Source organism: Chiloscyllium plagiosum, chromosome 5 (assembly GCF_004010195.1).
Source record: "Chiloscyllium plagiosum isolate BGI_BamShark_2017 chromosome 5, ASM401019v2, whole genome shotgun sequence".
Taxonomy (NCBI): Eukaryota; Metazoa; Chordata; class Chondrichthyes; order Orectolobiformes; family Hemiscylliidae; genus Chiloscyllium; species Chiloscyllium plagiosum.
This window is the reverse complement of record NC_057714.1, coordinates 52303613-52320083: the sequence shown is the minus strand read 5'-3', so window position 1 is coordinate 52320083 and position 16471 is coordinate 52303613. Positions and strand designations below refer to the sequence as shown.

Below are 16471 nucleotides of genomic sequence, written 5' to 3'. Positions count from 1 at the left end.
CAACCTTGGGCAATATAAAAATTAACTGTACAAAAACTACGGAGCAAAAATGAATAAAAATTTAAATGTAATGAAAAAAATATATATAGTTAAACAATTAAACTCTGCATTCTTTGGTACCAAAAATGACAAAAATGAAGTCTTGAGTAAGGAAGCATGTACTTCTTGAAGAATGAAGCCAAATATAAGAAGAAAATCAAATCCAATCCGTAAACACAGCATACCATCTATCTTCATCTCCACAGTGGGAAATGTAGTCTTTGTCCATGGTAGTGTAAAGCTAATGTTTAATCAGCATAATTAGGCCCAACCGTCAATCCGGTTCTGGAACCACAATCTTTTTAAGCTTTTTATTCACAAAGTCCATCGCCCGACCCAGGTCATCAAACCTATGACTTAGGCCGCTTGGCAAGATGATACGTAATATCGCAGGATAATGAAGGCCAAATTTAACGTTAGGACATGAGTGTCGCTCCTTCTTTACCTTGGCAAAAGTCACACCTGCTTAGCAACAGTTGAGGTGAAGTCTGGAAAAATGGATACTCTCTTTCCATTATCTACAAAGAGAGAAGCATCTGCAGCATGGCGTGGAATGTGATTTCTCACTTGAAACTGGTTCACCCTGAAGTCCATCGGGTGAGATAACCCACCTTCCTTTGGTTTAGCATGCAGTGTGCGATGAGCCCTATCCAACATGGGTTTAGTTTCAAGTCTGAACAAATCCTGTAAATGTTGGGCCATAAATCTTGTGGGGCATGGACCCTCTAATCCTTTGGGTAAACTCACAAGTTGAATATTACACCACCTGGAGTGAGCCTCCAAGTTTTCACCTTTCATAGTGAGAGACTCAGCTGCAGCAGATAATATACTAACATTAGCTTGGAGGCTAGCTATCTGGTTATCATGCTCATTAGCCAAACATGCCAGGTCCAAAATAGTCCTGCATTGTGAAGAAACTTGTTCCTCCAATGGCTTCAGGGCAATTGTTGCCTCCTTTTAACCATCTGAGTACATTTAAGACTGAGATAGACAGGTTCTTGAGTGTCAACGGGATCAAGGTTTAGAGGGAGAAAGTGGGAGAATGGGGTTGAGAAACTTATCAGCCAAGATTGAATTGCACAGCAGACTTGATGGGCTGAATGACCTAATTTCTGCTCCTACGTCTTATGGACTTATGGTTTTATCTCCAAAGAGAATTAACAAATTAATAGTTCGCTTGAATTTATGAATCAAGAGACTTGGGAAGAGGCAATGGCCTAGTCGTATTATCGCTGGACTGATAATCCAGAGGCCCAGATAATGTTCTGGTGACTCAGGTTCGAATCTGGCCACGGCAGATGGTGTAATTTCAACTCAGTAAAATCTGGAAGTAAGACTCTAATGATAACTGTGAATCCATTGTCAATTGTCTGAAAAACCATCTAGTTCATTAATGTCCTTCAGGGAAGGAAACTGCCATTCTTATCTGGTCTGGCCTACATGTGACTCCAGACCCACAACAATAAGATTGACTCTTAATTGCCCTCTGGGCAATTAAGGATGGGCAATAAATGCTGGCCTGGCCAGTGATACCCTCATCCTATGAATGAATAAAAATAAAGGAAAGTAGTGTGTAAATGTAACATGTTTGTTTAGGCTGTTGTCTAATGGATTAACTATGAGATCAAAAGCTTGGGAGAGACATATGATTATGGATATGAAAACGCTAACATGAGCTAAGTTGAAACTCTGTCCACCCTGATATATGACACAGCCACTGGGGAGGGAACTGAACACTTGGAGCTGTTTGGGTTGGACTGTATATAAAGTTAATTGCGAACTTGTGATGAGTCACATGTCTTACCTACATCTCATTAGTAATGGCTAAAATACGTAAGCATTAAGGTAACCCAAATATAGATCAAGATTTAGTTCAGCCTTCACCAAAGTCTACTAGAATATCATTGGAAAAATCTTTGGAACAGTATTCTAACTTAACCACAATAGTAATACTCAGACATATACTAATATAACAGTTTACCCAGTATGGGTGTTCTATTAGTCTCTGTGTTGACACTAACAGTTTTAGCTTTTGCTTGCAGGCCTATGATAATAAAGTGAGGGCAAAACCATTGGAAGCCTCACAGCCCCACATTTCCTGACAGAGGAGAAGGACTAAGAGTGTGATGGTCAGGCACCATCCCAGGAGCAGGAGAATTGACATTTTGAGCATTAGCTCTTCACCAGGAATGAGAAGATGGGCTTGTGAACAATTACTGATGGCTAAGTAGGACTGTCATTGCAGGTGAGTGAACGAGTGTAGGAGTACAAGGGTGCTTCTGAACCATACATGAGGCATAATGCCCATGTGTAAGATCATAAGAACTGCTAATGCAACTGTTACATTCCTCTGCAAAATTGCACTATAGAAAATTGCATTATGGAAAACTGCTATCGAAAATCATGCAGTAGAAGATTGTTCATAGAAAATCACTGTACCCGCTCAGTAGAAAGTTTGCACTATCCAAACAATGTCCACAATTCGTTAGTCACATTATTGCAAATTTGCAGTGATGAAATGTGTGTTATAGCAGAATGACATGAGAGGAGCTTTCAGTGCCTTGAGCCTGTTCCGCCAATTAATAAAGTCATGGCTGATCTAATTGTAACACTTTCCTGGCTGCTCCCTATTGCAAATGGCTTAGAACATAGAACATAGAATGTTATAGCACAGAACAGACCCTTCAGCCCTCAATGTTGCACCAACCTATGGCACCAATCCGAAGTCAATCTATCCTACACTATTCCATTTTCATCCATATGTTTATCCAATGACCATTTAAATGCCCTTAAAGTTGGTGAGTCTACTACTGTTGCAGGCAGTGCATTCTGTGCCCGTACTACTCTCTGAGTAAAGAAACCACCTCTGACATTTGTCCTATATCTATCACTCCTCATGCTAGGTATCACCATCCAAAGAAAATGGCTCTCACTGTCCACCCTATCTAACCCTCTAATTATCTTATATGTCTCAATTAAGTCACCTCTCAACCTTCTTTTCTCTAACGAAAACAGCGTCAAGTCCCTCAACCTTTCCCCATTAGGCCTTCCCCCTATACCAGGCAACATCCTAGTAAATCTCCTCTGAACCCTTTCCAAAGCTTCCACATCCTTCCTACAATGCGGTAACCAGAACTGTATGCAAAATATTCCAAGTGCAGTAGCACCAGACTTCCATGTGTACTTTCATGTATACAAAAAAAACCTGTCTAACTCAACCTTGAATATATTCATTTTCTCAGCCTCCACTGTTCATTAGAAAAAATCATTTCAAGGAATAACAACCCTCTGAAAGAAGAAATTATATTTTTTTCACTTCCTTAAATGTAGACAGTTTATTTTGAAACTATGACCTTGGGTCTATATTTCCAAATAACATATTCTCAACAACTACCCTGTGAAATCCCCTCAGAATCTTAAAGATCACCTCTGATTGTGGTCAACCCCAGTAAGTCTAGGTCTAGATTGTTCAAACACTCCTCATAGGACAAAACCTCCTTCCCCAGAATCAGCCTTGTGAATCTTTTATGAACAGCTTCCAATGGAAATGTATCCCTCCTTAAAGGGGATAAAACTGTACTAAGTACCAAGACTTTATACAGTTATAGCAAGATTTCCCTACATTTGTACCCTATCTCCTTTATGTTGAAGGCCAACATTCTACTTGCTTCCTAATTGTTTGCTGTACTCACGTGCTAACTATTCAAGATTTGTGTAAAAAGACAATGCAAATACACCGTGCTACACTATTTAGCAATCTCTCTTTATTTAAATAGTATTCTGCTTTTCTCTCCTTCTTGCTAAAGGGGACAACTTCAGAATTTTCCACATTATACTGAATCTGCTATATTTTTGCCCACTCAGTTAATTTACCTATATCCTTTTGCAAAGTTATTGTATCCCTCTCAAAACTTGGTCCCCCACCTATTTTTGCACAATCAGCAAATTTAGCTACAATTCAATTCAATCATGTCATTAAAAAGAACCTTAAATAATGGAGGTCCCAGCACAGACCCCTGTAAAATGTCACTAGTTATAATTTGCCAACCTGAAAATGACCCATTTGTTTTGAATCTTTGGGTTGAATCTTACTTTTGGATAAATGTGAATGGTGTTGAGTTTTTTGGAGCGAATCTTACCAAAAGTGCCACAATAATTGCCAACCCTACCCCTGAAGACATCTCTTCATCTGCTTTACTCTCTACCTTACCACATATCTTTCCTGGAAGAACTCATCACTGGTAACTCTTCACTGGGGCAGCATGCTGGAAGTCAAGCTCTGCTATTTTTGGAGATGTCGCAATTTATAAGGCCATCATATCCAGATTGATAGAAAGCACAGACCAGGTTTCTGTACTGAAAGAAAATCACAATTTGTGATAAGCGATTCATTTCTAGCTACAAGTAAACAATTATAAATTGTTAGCATATAATACTATTAATGAAAATACTAACCTCTTCTAAATTTCTCCTTACACAAATAAAGGCAGAAAAATAATAAACATAAATTGAAGGGAAATCTTGAAAGACAGTTCAGTACTCTTTGTTCCAGGTTTTAGTGTTGAGATAACACTTTTGTTAACCAGCACATTGCTTCAATTATCGTTGTTTGGTCATTTCCATTGGTTGGTAGCAGGCACCAGCTGGCTGGTTCAGTCAAAAAATGTCTCTGACTAATCAATTAAAAGTCGCAGATTATGATAACTGGTGTGGAAAAGTATAATTTTCTTCAGGATTAGAGTGAGTTTTGACTCAGAGAACAGAAGGACTGTTACTGAGCTGAATACTTCACTCTCTCTGTAACTTGTTCCCAGCTCCAAGCTAGATTAGAGTGGTGCTGGAAAAGCACAGCAGTTCAGGCAGCATCCGAGGAGCAGAAAAATCTACGTTTCGGGCAAAAGCCCTTAATCAGGAATAGAGGCAGGGTGCCTGCAGAGTGGAGAGATAAATGAAAGGGGGTGGGGTTGGGGAGAAAGTAGCATAGAGTACAATAGGTGAGTGGGGGGTGGAGATGGAGGTGATAGGTCAGAGAGGAGGGTGGAGTGGATAGATGGGAAGGAAGATAGGCAGGTAGGACAGGTCATGAGGGCGGGGCTGAAGAGCTTCAGGGCAGAGGAGATGACCTGGGGGTTGCAGTGAGAGAGAGAGAGACTCATTGAGATTCTTGTAGAGAGAGGAGGAAAACTTCTTCAAGGAACAAAATTATGAGGGGCATGGATGCGATAAATAGACAAAGTCTTTTCCCTGGGGTCAGGGAGTCCAGAACTAGAGGGCAGGCATCCTTGCAAGAGGATTCGCAGTAGGGTTAACATCAACGAGGTAAAAACAATGATTGCAGATGCTGGAAACCAGAGTCTAGATTAGAGTCATGCTGGAAAAGCACGCAGGTTAGGCAGCATCCGAGGAGCAGGAAAATCGATGTTTCGGACAAAAGCCCTTCATTAGGAATAGAGGCAGGGTGCCTGCAGAGTGGAGAATAAACAGCTCCAAGCTGTTCAGTTATCTGAGAACCAGTCACACAGTTGTTGTCAGACAATAGATCTCTGTCACTATCGACCAACTTTTGATTTCATCCGCATAACCCTTCAGCTCTAATTCATCTACAACTTAAACTCCAATTATTCTTGTTCAAGTAGTTGTTTGTAATGGGTATTAGGTTACTTTACAAACCTCACAAATGCAAAGACTAGTTTTAAAGCAGCGTTTTCTTATTTCAGTCCTCATTTAAAAAATATGAAGTTCAAAGACACTTTCCTTACATCACTCAGCAGCTATCCACCATAATAACAACATCTCTTGCAGCTGTGACATCTTTGAAAGCCCACTGTACATCTTGGATTGTGCTAATATCTGGAACTGCCCTGTTAGATTCTGGAGACAGAGGAGAGATGGCTGAGGAAGGGAAGTTTGCCTAGCCTTCTCCAACAGAGGCCTGCAGATCCTGGTCAAGGGTGCAACAAGCAGGTGTACTCTCTTGGAAGACTGTCAAAGGTATCCGCACCACCAGACATGCCAACCTAATAAAAAACTGCACTCAGTTTAATGCTAACTCAAGGCTGTGGAGAACTTGGCTGCAGTGCCAGAAGAGGGTCAAGGTATTCCCATCTTTACAAGGGTAAGTGCCGTACACTGCTGTCTGCAATCTCATACTCACTCTCTATGTTTACCACATATCCATATCTTACCAAGATTCGTGTTCTGATAACCCCTCTGTTCCATTCAAAATCTTCCCTCACTCACTCTGATTATCTCCCACTACACTGCCTTCTCACTCTCTTAAACTACCTTAACAGCTTTCCCCATGTTCACCAGCACTAATAACCATGTCATCCACTTGCATCCTATTTATTTGCCACTTTTACTGCCATCAAAAAGGCATCCCATAACAGAACAGGATGAGACCATTTGGGTGAATGAGTGCCTGGTATCCATGTCCTCACCCTCTATGAGGGCAGAATCTTTACATTCACAGGTGGAGAGAGAGCCGTGTCCCACCAACTGAGTAAGTACCCCTTATGGTTGTACTGCAGTGCTGACATTAACCAGTTGGTCAGTTTCAGGCATCAACCACCAGTTTGAACCAATAGCCTTGATGCCTCATGCCTGTTTTGTCTTACAAGTACAGTTGGTTTTCTGAGTTCAATTTCAGAGAATTGCTCATTCCTCCTGAAGACACATCTCAATCTCTGAGGCAGACAGTGTTGATTAATTAGATGAAGCATTGGAAAGGCTGCTTCCTGCTCTCCCTCAGATCCAATACTCTGATACTTTTGTTAGCACCTGGATACCCAAGCACCCAAAAGGGACACAGGGGTGGGTGAACACTGTCCAGGAACTGTTCCGCAAATGGGGAATGGAGAAACAGCCAGGCTGCTCACACTCGGACAACTGCTGGAGACCAGATAGTTGTGCAGTCCCTCTGAGTTGAAGATCCCATGGTCCCTGAGCAACTATCCCCACATGCACAGGATGGATCAGGAGCAGCAAACTGGCCTGTGGGACACATTGACTGGCAATGCCTCAAAACTGCAGCAGAGTAGTGAATCATGCAACTCTATGTCTGCCTCCATGGACAGGGTGGTGTCTGCTGTGGAGAACAAAGCTCAGCACCCTCAGGGGCTAATGGAGGAATGTACACTACTGCACTCCATTGCCCCAGCCACTGATCCTCAGGATCAAAGGCCAGATGAGAGAGCACTCCCCCCCCCCCCCCCCCCCCCCCCCCCCCCCCCCCCCCCCCCCCCCACCCCCCAATTCAGATATTCCTTCCTTACAAGGAGTCAGGGCAGTGCCCAGAGGCACTCAGCTGGAGGAGGGGCCATGCAAAGGTCTCGCTGCACTTTCCACTCTGGACACTGAAGAGTTAACTGGTCCTCCACCTCTACCTGGCCTTCCTTGCTCTGACTCTTGGAAACTCAGGCTGATGAGGATCAACTTGTTTCTGGCAGGGAACAAGCAAACATAGTGGGAAGGAGAAGTAGAAGCAAATGTTTAGAGACTATGTTGGTAGCATGGTTAAGACTGTTTTGTAAATAGTTGAGTTATATGTATCTCTGTGTAGGGTCCAGAACATTATTTACACTTTTTGAGGTGCACTGCATGGAGATGTGCACTGAGCTCCAAGTACATTATGTTGGAACAGGGGAGCAATGTACATGGCATTGGGTCAGTCTGATACCTTAGCACTATTCACCACCCCTGACTGTTCAGCTGTTTCTGTGCTCAGGAATGTAGCTCTCCAGTAAGTTCCCTGGCTGTACCAGGGAGGTACCACACACAGGATGATGAGAGAATAGGCACCTAATATGCCTGTGATGTGACCAGCTCTTGGGTTTCTGGCCAAAAGTCTTCTCCTATAGAAGCTTAATGACCGGTGCTTGCTGCAGCTGCTTGCCCCTCTTACCCTGTCCGTTCCGAGTGTCATCATTGCAATTTTCTCCACATTGTGCACCTTCCATTTACTTCATGATGGAAGGTGGCAGTGAGTGGTCCTCATCCTGAATGTGGCAGTAAGCCCTGAAATATGTGTCCATCCATCAACCCCACAGGCAGGTTTCACATTTCGCCACATCCACTCCCAAGGGATAAACCTGCCTATCTCTCCCCTAACACTACTCCACACCTAAACTACAGAGGAGAGAGCTGAAGCAAAGTCTATCAACACTCCCTGAGCAGCCTGACCAGCCAGCCTTGCCCAGACCACAGACTGGTGGCTACACAGGTCTATGCCTCACCCTGACGTAGACAAAGGCTTGACAGTGACCCATGCCCTGGAACACAGAAGCACTGAACTCCTTTGCAATGCTTCTTTGACCAAATGCCTGCCCGTGGCTCAGAGCCCTGGACTGTGGGGAAGGCTGAACTTGAGTCACTACACTAAACCCCCCATTGCTGGATGATTGCCCACTTGGACTTCACTGAGTATTCCACTAAGACTTTGAGACATGGCCGACCACATGCTGCAGATATAGTGCCTTTTGTGTGAATGCTACTACATCATAATACAGGACAGTAGAGATGCCTCTTTTACAGTGCTGATGCTAGTGCTCCACTAATTGAAACTTACATCAGACTTTGAGAAATACTCCCTCTGATTTTATTTACCCCATTTGCCAATTTTCTTATGGCCCAAGTAGTAACTTCAAGATGGTTAACTATGTGACTCTGTTTTTACATTTGTCTCTGATTGCTCGTACTCCAAGCAGAACCTCCTTTTTGGTCCTACCGATGTCATTGGTTTCCATGTGGACCACAACTGGATCCTTCTCCTCTCACTCTAAGTTCCTCCTCTAGTATTTAACTCTGGCACCAGGCAGAGCCTTTGAATGTTACCTTGTGTTAACTTACAGACTCCCAGGATGTAGGATTGAAAATGCCTTGGAAACAGAGAAAGAGAGAGAAAGAGACACATATTAGAGTTGTTGTCATCTGTGGGGGGATAAGGGTGTCCTGCAATTGGCTATCAGGCAGGATGCTGTGAAACACTGACCACTGATTACTGATGGAACTTGCAACAACTTAAAAATGCTGCAAGATTAGCAGGAGAAGAAATCAGAGAGTGGACCTTCCTATTTCAAGTTTGTTTAGAACTTCAGAGGATGAGGATTTTCAACAGTCGTGGAACATTATGATTCAACAAAATGAACCCATTGAAATCTGAGTGTGAATGCAGACTGTTTCCTATAAAGACTGTAGCTCTGTGCAGAGCATGATGTAATGCATATATGCATTATGGGATTGTTATTTGAGATTAAGACATTAATAATCTATTCTGTACTTTACAGCATGAGTCATCCACTGCTTATCCACATGTTAACGTTTATTTCAGCTTGTTTTGTACAGTTAAAGGTTTAAAACTTAAAATCTTGTCATATGATCATTAAATTACTGAGAGTTCAATGGTTACTGGGAATTAAAATCTCTTGCTTAAAGTTAGCAGGTTTGGCAGGGCTGGAAGATTGCCCTTGCTTTTAGTGTCACTATAAACACTTTTGTATAATCCATAGAAACGCTAGAATATGGCTACTGGTCAGTCAGCACAGCAAGTCCACACGAATCGCCGAAGAACATCACACCCAGACTTACCTCCCCCTACCCTACAAACCTGCATTTCCCAAGGTTAACCCACACATCCCTTGACATTATAGGCAATTTGGTGTGTCCAATCCACCCTAACCTGCAATCTTTGGTCTCTGGGCGGAAACCGGAGCACCTGGAGGAAACCCACGCAGACATGGGGAGAATGTGCAAACTCCACACAGACTGTCGCCCAAGGCTGGAATCCAATCCAGGTACCCGACACTGTCAGGCAGCAAGGCTAGCCACCGAGCCACCCCAACATATTTTATCATACCTTCTTCCTTCTTGCTTTCCAAATTTCCTTTTTAATTTCATCCCAACACTTTATTCTATACTCCTCTGAAAACAGGACAGTACTGAGCTCTAGCTACCCGATATAAACCTCTGTACTTTTGCCTTATTGTACTTTGTATCCTCCTTGACATGTGTGGGGGGTGGCTAGTTTTGGGAGTCCCACCGTTTTTGTTTGTGAGAACATATTCACTGTGTCCTCCTTAAATTCCTCTCAAAGCTCTGACACAGATTCACCTTCAAGTCCAGCTAGTCCATTTCTGCAAAATCTCTGATCAGATTAGTAAAAATAGCCCTCCTCTAAATGAGACTTCTTGGTTCTTTAAATTCCTTTCCTTAACTGTGATAAATCTAACTGACTTCTGATTACCCATTTATATTCCTTCCACCATCCCAGCTTCATCCCTAAACCTATGGAACCAACCCTTCCGCTGTTGGACCTTTGATATTCTAGCTAAAAAGAACACCTGAATACATTTCAAAAACTCTGTGCCCTTTTATACTGATTCTATACAATTAACATAATAACAGCTGAAATTCCCTGCAATTATTCACAAATATTTTTGAACTTCCAGAATTTTTTCACATATTAGCTTGCCTAGACTTTTGAATCAACCTGTGCAGGTATGTTATTAAGCACCTCTGGAGCAGCTGGATATTTAATCCAGGCCTCCTGACCTAGAGGTAGGGATGTTACCACTGTTCCACAAGAGTCCTTGTTTGTACTATTCAATTCATCAATTTGACCTCATTTGCAAGATGGCGGCACCAGCATGGCAGGCAGCGTTATGGTTCCTGAGCCCGTACCTCCAGGTCGGCCACAGCCTTGTCTCTCTCTCTCGCTCTCTCTCTCACTCTCTCTCATACACCCTTTTCCATCTTTTTCTATGTATTTCATTTTCTTCACCTTCTGATGTCATGGGGAAGTTGGAGCGATGTGGAAGGGTGGTCAGCAGCGGTCCTCAGAGCAAAGGCTGCTGACTTTGGTCGGCCTGGAAACTGGGGTCTTGGGAAATTCAAGGGCTGTCAGTTGAAGAGATGCTTGGTGCCAGAGTGAGACTGTGGAAGGGCCAAAGCATGGTTTTGGGGACTATAGTCAGAGAGTCATAGAGATTAGCACTGGTTCACTGCCTCTGCCTCACAGGCGCCAGAGACCTGGGTTCAATTCCCACCTCAGGCCGTGTGGAGTTTGTACATTCTCCCCGTGTGGGTTTCCCCCAGGTGCTCCGCTTTCCTCCCACAGTCCAAAAATGTGCAGGTTAGGTGAATTGGCCATGCTAAACTGCCCGTAGTGTTAGGTGAAGGGGTAAATATAGGGGAATGGGTCTGGGTGGGTTGCTCTTCGGCGGGTCGGTGTGAACTTGTTGAGCTGAAGGGCCCGTTTCCACACTGTAAGTAATCTAATCTAGATGTACATCATGGAAACAGACCCTTCGGTCCAACATGTCCATGCCAACCAGATATCCTAAATTAATCTAGTCCCATTTGCCAGCATTTGGCCCATATCCCTCTAAATCCTTCCTATTCATATACCCATCCAGATGCCTTTTAAATGTTATCATTGTACCAGTCTCCACCACTTCCTCAGGCAACTCACTCCATACGTGCACAACCCTCTGTGTGAAAATATTGCCTCTTAGGTCCCTTTTAAATTTTTCTCCGCTCACCCTAAACCTATGTCCTCTAGTTTTGGACTCCCCCACCCCAGGGAAAAGACCTTGTCTTTTTATTCTATCCATGCCCCTCATGATTTTATAAACCTCTGTAAGGTCTCCCCTCAGCCTCCAGCCCCAGTGTATTCAGTCTCTCCCAATAGCTTAAACCCTCTAACTCTGACAATGTCCTTGTAAATCTTTTCTAACCCTTTCACGTTTCACAACATCCTTCTTATAGCTGAGAGACCAGAACTGCACACAATATTCCAAAAGTTGCCCAACTAATGTCCTATACAGCTGCAACATGACCTCCCAACCACTATACTCAATGCTCTGACCAATAAAGGAAAGCATACCAAACACCTTCTTCACTATCCTATCTACCTGCGACTCCATTTTTGAGGAACTATGAATCTCTTCTCCAAGGTCTCTTTGTTCAGCAACATTCCCCAGGACCTGACCTGTTGGAAAGATGTTGTTAAACTTGAAAGGGTTCAGAAAAGATCTACAAGGATGTTGCCAGGGTTGGAGGATCTGAGCTACAGGGAGAGGCTAAACAGGCTGGGACTGTTTTCCCTGGAGCGTCGGAGGCTGAGGGGTGACCTTATAGAGGTTTACAAAATTATGAGGGGCATAGATAGGATAAATAGGCAAAGTCTTTTCCCTGGGGTTGGGGAGTCCAGAACTAGAGGGCATAGGTTTAGGGTGAGAGGGGGAAGATATAAAAGAAACCTAAGGGGCAATATTTTCATGCAGAGGGTGGTACGTGTATGGAATGAGCTGCCAGAGGATGTGGTGGAGGCTGGTACAATTGCAACATTTAAGAGGCATTTGGATGGGTATATGAATAGGAAGGGTTTGGAGGGATATGGGCGGGGTGCTGGCAGGTGGGACGAATTGGGTTAGGATATCTGGTCGGCATTGAGGGGTTGGACCGAAGGGTCTGTTTCCATCTCTATGACTCTATGACTCTGTTAAGTGTATAAATCCTGCCCTGATTTGCTTTTCCAAAACGCAGCACCTCATATTTATCTAAATTAATCTCCATCTGCCACCCATCGGCTCACTGGCCCATCTGTTCAAGATCCCATTGTAATCTAAGGTATCCTTCTTTGCTGTCCATTACACCTCTAATTTTGGTGCTGCAGTGGTGCTTGATGGAGGTGCTCAGCAGATTGTTGGCTGCGGTGGTGCCCAGATGAGGTCTCCTGGCTTTGGTAAGCCCACGGCATGGATGTGGGAACTCGGTGGGTTTTCAGCTACTGCAGTAACGGTGCCTGGAGTGGAGACTGCTGATTTCGGTAACCTGAATCATGGACTTGGCAGGTCTTGCACAGAAAATCAACTCGATTTTGTTATTTCTTTGTATTTTTTTGTACCTAAAATGACACTTTATTGTGGTGACAACACTTCTGACTATATCTCTTTAATAAATAAATAAATCATGTAATATACCTTCATCATTTGAGAATATTTTAACACATCATCTCTCGTCAGAGCACCAAATTGTTTCTTTAACCAATATTGCCACCTCTCTTCCTTTTTATTCTCCTCCCTATCTCTTCTCATTTCCCTTTTCTTGGTAACTCATCTTTAAACCTCATAACCGAATGTAGTGCTTTTATTCTTCAAACCATGATTGATTAATAGCTGTGATAGCGCAGCAGGTCAGGCAGCATCCAAGGAGCAGGAGAATCGATGGTTCGGGCATGAGCCTTTCTTCAGGAATGAGGAAACTGTGCCAAGTAGGCTAAGATAAAAGGTAGGGAGGAGGGACTTGGGGAGGGGCATTGGAAATGCGATAGGTGGAAGGAGGTTAAGGTGAGGGTGATAGGCCGGAGTGGGGGTGGGGGCGGAGAGGCGAGGAAGTAGATTGCAGGTTAGAAAGGTGGTGCTGAGTTCGAGGGTTGGGACTGAGACAAGGTGGGGGGAGGGGAAATGAGGAAACTGGAGAAATCTGAGTTCATCCCTTGTGGTTGGAGGGTTCCTAGGCGGAAGATGAGGCGCTCTTCCTCCAGCCGTCGTGTTGCTATGGTCTGGCGATGGAGGAGTCTAAGGACCTGCATGTCCTTGGTGGAGTCCCAAGTCCCTCCTCCCTACCTTTTATCTTAGCCTGCTTGGCACACTTTCCTCATTCCTGAAGAAGGGCTCACGCCCGAAATGTCGATTCTCCTGCTCCTTGGATGCTGCCTGACCTGCTGCGCTTTTCCAGCAACACATTTTCAGCTCTGATCTCCAGCATCTGCAGTCCTCACTTTCTCCTAATAGCTGTGATAAGATGCAGTAGGTTTACATGGTTGCCTGGCCTCTCAGTTTTATTTACTGGACTTCTTACACTGAAGTGTATTATGTTTTGATGAAGCGTCACTGGGCTCAAAATGTTAACCGTGATTCCTTCCCACAGATGCTGCCAAACTTGTTGAGTTTTTGCTAGCAATTTCTGTCTTAGTTTCAGATCTCCAACATCTTCAGTTCTTTGTTTTATTTTAGTGTTTCTTAAATGAAACTGAACAGCTACAACCATGCCCAGGTGAGAGGTTAGTGTTTATAGATATGGATAAGATATATCAGCCTTTTATTTCACAAGCTTGGATGAACAATCTTTGCTTTTTAGATTTACAGAACAACCTTGATTATCCAAACATTAATTGTCCAAATTTCGGATTATCCAAATAATATCTTAAGTTCCTCTAAATACATTATCCGCTTTCTGAACAATCAGTTATCTAACAATCAGTTATTCAAACAAAATACTCCCTGTCCATCCCATTCAGATAATCGAGGTTATTCTGTATGTTTATTTAATGTGTCGATTATATACCAGGATTGATTTTTATTACTAGCTATTCACATGGTCTCTAGTTGAACATTCAGTGTTATTTCATTGGCAGTTGAGTGCATTGGTGGGAACTACAAATAATCATTTTTCTTATAGCTTGCAAAGCCAACATTGAAAGAATACTTTTAACCTGGCCTTGATGTTTTAATCTCTTCTGTTCAAGTGAAAATATAATGATCAGAGATCAGAAGAGTTAAGCATTAATTTAATTTCACATCTCAAAAGGCAACATAAACAAATGTAATTCTCAGGTATTATGGTGTGTTTTCTTTATGAAATTCTGGTTGAGGTACCTTGTTCAGGCAGAATAAATGCATTAACATAGCACCACAACAAATTTCCAAGGCAATATTTTGCTTTAATTTACGATCATTGTTATGTGAGCAAATGTAGCAATGAATGGCACACAGCAAGTTCGAGCAACAATTAACTGGGTTTCTGTTGGAGGGAGAATGTGGCCAGAATGGCAGGAGAAGTCATTGGCAAAAGTGAGGACTGCAGATGCTGGAAACCAGAGTTTAGCTCAGAGTGGTGCTGGAAAAGCACAGCAGGTCAGGCAGCATCCGAGGAGCAGGAAAATCGATGTTTCGGGCAAAAGCCCTTCATCAGGAATAGAGGCAGGAAGCCTCCAGGGTGGAGAGATAAGTTGGGGGTGGGGACGCTGCTGAGGAGAAGGAAGATTGGGGGTGAGGATGAAGGTGATCGGTCAGAGGGGAGGCTGGGGGAAGGTAGCAAAGAGTACAATGGGTGAATGGGGGTGGGGAAGTTATTGTTTTTGTTCTTTCTGTACCTGGGACAGTCCAGTATAAAAGGCAAGAGTGCTTCTTTTAAACCTGCCAATGAAATTATCATATTACATGGGTGGGGCTCCCCAGCAGGCACTTTTTGAACTGTTGGGTACCCTGCTCAGTTCCTTGCATTGCCATGTTTAATGTACACACTGTATATTTCACCCACTTGCATGTGAAAATCCTATTTGAGGCCCTACAACTGGAACACAGATTTTCACGTGTAAGCAGCCCACCCTTTCTCTTGTTGTAAAGGGTCGAATTCTTTGCCTATTTGCAGACACAGTGGGAAAATATTTCAGGCCTCAATGGGATGGTCAAAGGCTATCCCATCCCACTCTGATTTTAAATTGTCATCTGCCATGTCTTCAGGTGAGAAATGGGTGACTGATAGTTGGCAATTTTTCCTGATGAATGAAAAGCAAATTCATGCAGCAATGAAACTCAGTATCAGGAGACCCACAACATGGGGACTGATGGAGGGACTGTCTGTTATATAGCTGGAGAATTGATTACTATATGTTTAGTGCCTGCCTCATTCCAGTTCACCCTCATCAAAGTTAAAATATGACAAAGCAGCAATTTGGCAATTGTTTTGAAGATACAAAGTAAAGGTGAGGCTGTGTCTCCTGTCAGGATGACTGGGTAGAAATCTCTCAGCAGCATATTTATCACTGAAGTAGCAATGGAATATGCTTTCCTGGCTGTCAGTGTAATTGCTGAATGGCAGCCAACCCATTTCTCATGGTTCAGTTTTGGTTATGATTATATGGCGGACTCCCAGACGATTTGCATTGCATTAGGTTGTGTGAGGAAGGGGAGAAAGGGTACTCAATTGATGTTAGAACTGGATAAAAAACCTAAACCAGCCATTTTGTATTTATAATAATGGCCAGGACATTCTGAAAAGAGGCAATCGCAGTCAGATTGCCATTCCACTTAATACTGAGCTTTGCATTTAAGGGTGGCTCAAATCAACAGCTCCATGGTGCAGGATAGTGCTGGGAGTGGGTGGGGAGGGGTTGGGGGTAGGTGAAGAAACCAATCCAAGCTCTCTTTTGCCTCAGCATGCTGTGTTGAATATTTTAAAAATATCCAGCAGCATGACCTGACGCTTTGACAAGTGTTTGCAGGAGGGAATGTCAGTGTTGCTAGTGGTCTACAAGGAGGGAGTCACTGTGACAATGTAATGGGTGTGGTGGCTGGTGTGGGAGGTGTTGTTAGGGTTGATGGGGGGGAAGGGGTTAGGGGTTGAGGAGGTGTTGGAGAGTGAGGGGAAT

General features: G+C 43.4%; 1 long non-coding RNA gene across 1 annotated transcript; it reads left to right on the top strand.

Moving 5' to 3' along the window:
• Positions 1–1596: 1596 nt before the first annotated feature.
• Positions 1597–9697, top strand: LOC122549902. Its single transcript, XR_006311702.1, has 3 exons — positions 1597–2284; positions 5908–6154; positions 8889–9697. It is a non-coding gene; the product is annotated as an uncharacterized LOC122549902 (long non-coding RNA).
• Positions 9698–16471: the final 6774 nt, after the last annotated feature.